This window comes from Cicer arietinum, chromosome 3 (genome assembly GCF_000331145.2).
Source record: "Cicer arietinum cultivar CDC Frontier isolate Library 1 chromosome 3, Cicar.CDCFrontier_v2.0, whole genome shotgun sequence".
NCBI lineage: Eukaryota > Viridiplantae > Streptophyta > Magnoliopsida > Fabales > Fabaceae > Cicer > Cicer arietinum.
Window position 1 is genome coordinate 18084125 of NC_021162.2, and position 6755 is coordinate 18090879.

Below are 6755 nucleotides of genomic sequence, written 5' to 3' on the forward strand. Positions count from 1 at the left end.
AATAAAAAAGAAAATTCAGTAGTAGTTCAATAAAGGAATCTATTAACTATGATCAAATTAGAAACCAAGGTTGGATTCAAAGTGAAGGTAATCTCTGACATTTTTCTTATTATAAAAGTTCAATACTATTACTCTTGTTAGTTTCACAAGTTATTCAATCAATTGATAAATATTTTGTTCAATTTTAGTAATAGTATCAATTGCGTGTTAGAGATTTATTAGTGATTTGTAATAAATTATTCAATTGTGTGTTAGTGACTTGTTTCTACTTTATTTGTAATAATTATCGACTATAGAGCATGAAAGATTGTAACAATTATATTCTACTATAATTATTGGATGCGTATGATACTTGTCTTATATATGCTGAATTGCGCATAGTTGAGGCGCATATCTTGATAGATACATCCGAAAAACGTCACCCTTAAATATGGCCTCTTAGGTTTGACTTTTACGGAGAAGGACATAGGAATGAAACTTGTTTTGATTACTATATCCCACCACCAGAAGATGAAGATCTATTGGTCACAGAAGAAGAGGAAGACGATGAGTGTTACATGAAAAAGATCAATTGGAAACAAATTATACCTCCTAAAATTCTATCCAAGGAATAATATGACAAGGACTTTCACATCAAAGATGTTTTGGTTGAACTCTTGAAGAATAATATGGTTTAAATTGAAAGATTTGAAATTCAATGTGAGAGGTTATTTGATCAAGTGGTTGAGTTTGAGATGATGAAGGAGAAGTTGAAGATGACTTTATTGTTGTGGTAGAAGAAGAAAATAAGTATGAGGAAAAGACAAACAAGGATAAGAAAAAGGAAGAGATTGATAAAGTTCTAGATTCAATCTATGTCTTGTTCATCAATGTCCAATTGAAAAGAACATGGAAGCAACATTATTTATTTCTCAAGTTCATGAAATTTCTACCAAAAAAGAAGAAAAAGAAGAAGGCTGATGTGTTCTTTCTGTCATATATGTCACCTTGACAATGGTTGAGACGTCAAGCTAATGACTTTAAAGAAGCGCATCGTGAGTAGCAACCCATAGGTAGAAGTAACTTTTATTTTTTCAATCTTATTTTTGTTATTTGAATTTGTTTCGTTTGAGTTGTGTGTAAACATGCATTATGATGAAGAATTTTTAACAACTTAGTTAGTCTTGAGTTATATTATAATTTGATCATGTTCATTGTTCAATTTGATATGTTTCAAGTTTTATATTATAATTCTTCGATCATGTTCATTGTTCAATTTGATATGTTTCACTTATGCATACATTGCTGAATACTCTTTCATTGTGGAAGTCTTAACATTCTTTAAAATAAATTGTAGTGACATGTTGGGCATCTTTTTGATAGTTCATATTATATCTTATTATCCTAGTTGTGACTTTTTGAGGCAAAACACTTTAATTATGTGTTGTGTGATTATTCAGACATGTATTATCCCTTCAGAACTTGCACAAATTCTGACTTGCATCACTTGTGATTTATGCATACATTGAGGCAATTTTGTTTGGTCGTTTGAGCCTTTCTAACTATGATGTGGAAATTTTATCCTTTGTTAACCCCCTTTGAGCTTTGTCTTTCGATTACTAGTCACATTACAAGCCAATAACCTGATTTTAATTAAATCACCTTATTTGGAGTTAGGTAGAATTTTTTTTCCATATTTGTAAAGTTCTAAGTTTGGGATTAATCATGGGATAACTATTTTTTTACTGTGGGGTGGTAGTTCTCAAAACAATAAATAAATAAGAAAGAAAGGAAGAGTAATTTGAAAATGTGAAGAATGTGAAGAAGAAGAAAAAGAAGAAAGAAAGGAAGAGTAATTTGAAAATGTGTACCTAACTCCAAGTAGTAAAGTCTATTATCTCAAAATATCATACCCACCTAAACCCCATTACAACTTGAAAGTCCTCTAAAAGTATATGTGTTTGTTGCATTGTGATTGCTAACTATATTTTTTCAAGCATATGGCAACATGATGCATGTTCTAGGATTTGAGTGATAAATTCATAACCCTTGCTAAACCCTTGAGAGAAATTTTGGTGATATTGTATGAGGAGAAAGTTGAACTTGATGAATAAATGTTAAATGGGTTGTTCTATGTATACAAATGGTGTTGTTTTTTCTTTTTGTGAGATGTAAGCAACCTTTGAACATGATGAAATTTTATAATAGTTGTAACTTTGAGAATTAAGTTTGATTTTATCTGAGGAATTGAGTTTAACCCTTTTTTTTTTTACTAAACCCAATTTGAAATTAATTATTGTTTGGGTACTAGCAACAAACTAAGTTTGGAGTTTGTGATAACTTTTCATCATATGCATATTTTCATTGTTTTTAGTCTTATTTATCTTTAATCATTAATTAATTTAATGATTTATTAGATATAGTTTATTGAATTTATTTTTTGGATTTAATGAAATAGTTATATTCTTATTTCCTTGATTTAATGGAGATTTTACATAGTTTTGCGTTGTTCCGATTTTTTAGTGCAGTGTTGGATTTTTGGTGAGAAAGCAACATGACCTATGTCGAGTAACTCAGCCATATCTATAGTTGTAGATATCCAATTGGAGTCAAACAAAATGCAATCAAAAGCTAAGATTCATATCTTCAACTGTCATGAAGACACTGAAACCGAATTTGGACTCACAGGAGGAGAATAATGTAGTAAATATCAGACAACAAATGTTGTGCGCTGGAGTGCAAATGCTTGCGCATAGGGCACTTTTCTATAGTATTTTGATATTCTACTTCTGCCCAGGAACGTTGGAGTGCCCCTGACACGTGCTTGGGCGCATGACGCATTGCTGAATGTATAAAAATGTGTTTTTCTCTTTTTTTAGATATCTTTTTTACTATTTTGATGTTTGGAGACTTGTGCCCTAGCAGAGAAACTCATATGAGGCTGGCTCTAACACCACTGAAGGAGTTTTATCAAAAATCATTCATCAATCTTTCATATAATTTTTCTTTAATCTCTATCTTTTGTATCTTTGTCATGAGTAATTAAATCCTATTTGTTAAGGATGAGTAAAACAAGATTAAACTCTTATTTTTCTGATTTGATTTCTAGTTTATTGAATTACTTTTATCACCTCATTGCTTAATATTTTTTATTGCTTGTTCAACTTTAAATTGTTTAAGATTTGTACTTTGAAACGAAAGTGAATCTTACAAATGCTTGAGATGAGAAATTCATGATATTGTAGTCTAGGGATAAATGCAGGTCATGAAACCAATTAATTTATTTGTAGAGGCAATATTTTAATAAGAAAATTCTTGTACTATAAAGCTTAATTCTAATCTTAAATCCACTAAAAAATTAGGAAAGGTTATGTCGCTAAGGAATTAGTGCAAGAATTAAAAAGAGAATTCGGTAATAGTTCAATAAAGGAATCAAGTAACTAGGATCAATTAAAAACCAAAGTTAGATTCAAAGTGAAGCTCATCCCTGACATTTTTCTTATTATAAAAGTTCAATAATATTACTCTTTTTAGTTTCAAAAATTATTCAATCATTTGATAAACATTTTATTCAATTTTAGTAATTAAATATAATTCGATTGTATAACGCAATCCTTGAATTCGACACTCGGTACTACCGTTTTATTATTACTTTCGAAGGTTATATACACTTGATGAAATGTTATCAATCAAGTCACAAAAATGTGTCTTGACAAACATGATTCACTAAGCAAATCCACGCATCATTAGTAAAATTCATTTTTACCTAGTTTTGACCTGTTTAATCTGCTAAACCAATTTTACAATCTCACACGTGTCAACAAACTTAGGTGACTAATACTATGTGTCAAGCTTCGGTTCACTCATGATACGTGACATATTTATAATTGAAAAGGAAGAAATGAGGCATCACAACCCTCCCTTGTCATTCATTGATCTATCATGTTTCTTTCTCTAAAGTTCATAAATCCAAACTTTCTCTCTCTCTCTCTCTCTCTCTCTCTCTCTCTCTCTCTCTCTCTCTCTCTCTCTCTTTAATTTTTTGAGTTTGTGGGAAAGTTATGTTGTCTAGGTTGTGTTTCGAGCGAGTTTTGATTTATTGAAGCTCTATTCGACCTTTTCAAGGCTTCCATATATTTCATCTGAAGGCTACAAAGGTAATACTTAATTTGTTTTCCTTACTTTCTTAAGATTATTAGGATGTCACGAGTATGCTCAAATTAGCTCATTTCATTTAAAAACCTGTCCAAATTTTTTAAAATATCGAATTAATATTTCAATTCAAAACTAGGTTTTTTCTATGGTTACTAGGGCTCCACTAAGACTTAGTTTAAAAGAAATTAACAGTCCCTTAAGACGCTTATAATGCCAACGTCATAAGGGTTATTTAAATACATATTTGAACTCCAAGAATATTATCAATTTTTGTGGTATAATCAGGGTTATCATTGGAGGGGCTATTTGAGTTATCAATTGAACGGAAGTAGATGTGTGTGGTGCTCAAAAGGAATAGTGTAACATAGTCAATATTTATGTGCATGATAACCTATTCCCTACTAGAGATAAATAACTAAGGAGAGCTAATATTGATTAGTGACTCATAAAGGTTATTAATGAGGTTGTTTCAATGTTATGTTGTTTAACATAGGGTGGATCTGTAAATATAATTAAGAGATGCTTGATTTATTGTTTCATGTTGCTTTTTTGAACTGTTCAAACATGCTATGTGATAACTTATTAGGAAATAATGACTAAATAACTTGAATAATGAATTATGGAACGGTTGTATTAGATAAGATAAAGGTGAGGATGATGAGAAAAAAAAATTATTGAAATATGTAAAGTACAACATTTAACCTAAGTGACAAGCGTAAATAAATTGGAATGAATTATGTGATAACAATATAAGAATTGTTAGTACTTATGAGTGGCCACGACTTGAGATATCATATATACTTGTATCGATGGTGAAGTTCAGTGTTGTGTGAATGGACATGAGGTGATTTGTCAACCACACCCTGACGGGGGTTAATTTTTATCGATGACATAGTCAAATGATTTGGACTATAACACTTAGACTCCATGATTTGGACTATAACATTTAGACTCCATGAGAAGTTGATTTGGACTAATTTTTGGTGAAAACTAACTTATAACACTTAGACTCCATGAGAAGTTAGGTGACTTGCTCTTGGTAATTTGGAGGACATTTATGGTATGTAGTCACATGATATCTAATCTTGGTTTAAGAGGATATCGTTGACAACGATATATAGTTGATGATTGCGTTAATATAGTTAGGACTTGGTCTTAGATATACACTTGAGAATGATGTACTCTACGTGAATACTTCACACACACACACATATTCCAATTTTTCACCTCATTCCCACTTTTATACTTATACATAAGGGGATATGCACCTAGGAAAAACATGTGCAGTATGCTGAGTATGGTGTTTCTTCATACTATATTGCTACTCCTTAGAGTTTGTCCTGTATCATATGAAATTGGCAACATAATATTTTATGTATGTCTTTTATGTTGATGATCGTCATGTTATGTATATATTAGTTTTGGCTAGTTTGTGTATGTCTTTTATGTTGATGATCGTCATGTTATGTTTTGCTTTGTATGATCTACTTTCTTTTGAGTCTCATTGATCTACATGGCATAGATCACAAAACATACATATAACGACTAAAAGTGTATTTAATTCAAAAATTAATATTAAACTAATTAGATTTACATTTTTGTCATATTCATATTTTAATACATTTTCATAAAATACACTATCCAATTGATATTATAACATATTAACATACAAATTAAATTAAAATAAACTTTCATCTTTTCAACATATTTATTAACATACAAATAAATACTCACACATATATATTATTTTAAAATACATATAATCATACAATTAACATAAACTAAACATACATTTTTCATACACTTAACATACATATTTAACATCCATTTAAAATAAAACATAAAAATAAAACATGCAAATTACATTTTTCGTGAAACATAATTTAAAATATATAAGAAAAATGCTAACAAGAAATTTAAGAAATTAAATATAAAAATAAAATTTTAAAAATTTTAAAAATTTTACATTGTATACTTTGTAATTTTAAATAGTTAAATTTTCAACTCAAAAATTTTTTTCCCACTTGTTAGCATGACTATATAAATTTTATATAGGGCTTATATGTAACGAAAATTGATTATTCATGTGAAAATGAGAGAAACGATTATAACTATTGAATTAAAATAAACTAGATTATGGCCCGCGCATTGCACGGATATTAATTAATTAATTTTATAAGTTTTATAAGTAATACTTTATGTATTATAAATATAGTTATTTTATAATATTACTTTATTGATTTGTAATAATTGAATATGATTAGGAAAATTAAAATGAAGGAAAATCATATTTATCACAATTATCTAATTTAATTTTTTAAATATTTTGTAAAATTCGTATGATAACTTATTATATAGGATAATTGTTTGACTCATTGTACTTTAATTATTAATTTATTTTTCAACATATAATAGTACTTGTAGTTATTTGATGAAATAAAATGTAAAATACAAACCCAAAAATAAGATGTAAAAAATATTAATGTTGAATTTATTGTAGCGTAGCTAAATTTATTTGTTTTATTAGTATGATATTTTAATTGCGAGCATGAGAAGTTGTTATAAAAAAAAATTATTGAATATATTTCATCAAGAGTTTGTAAAAAAAAAAAAAGTTGGGT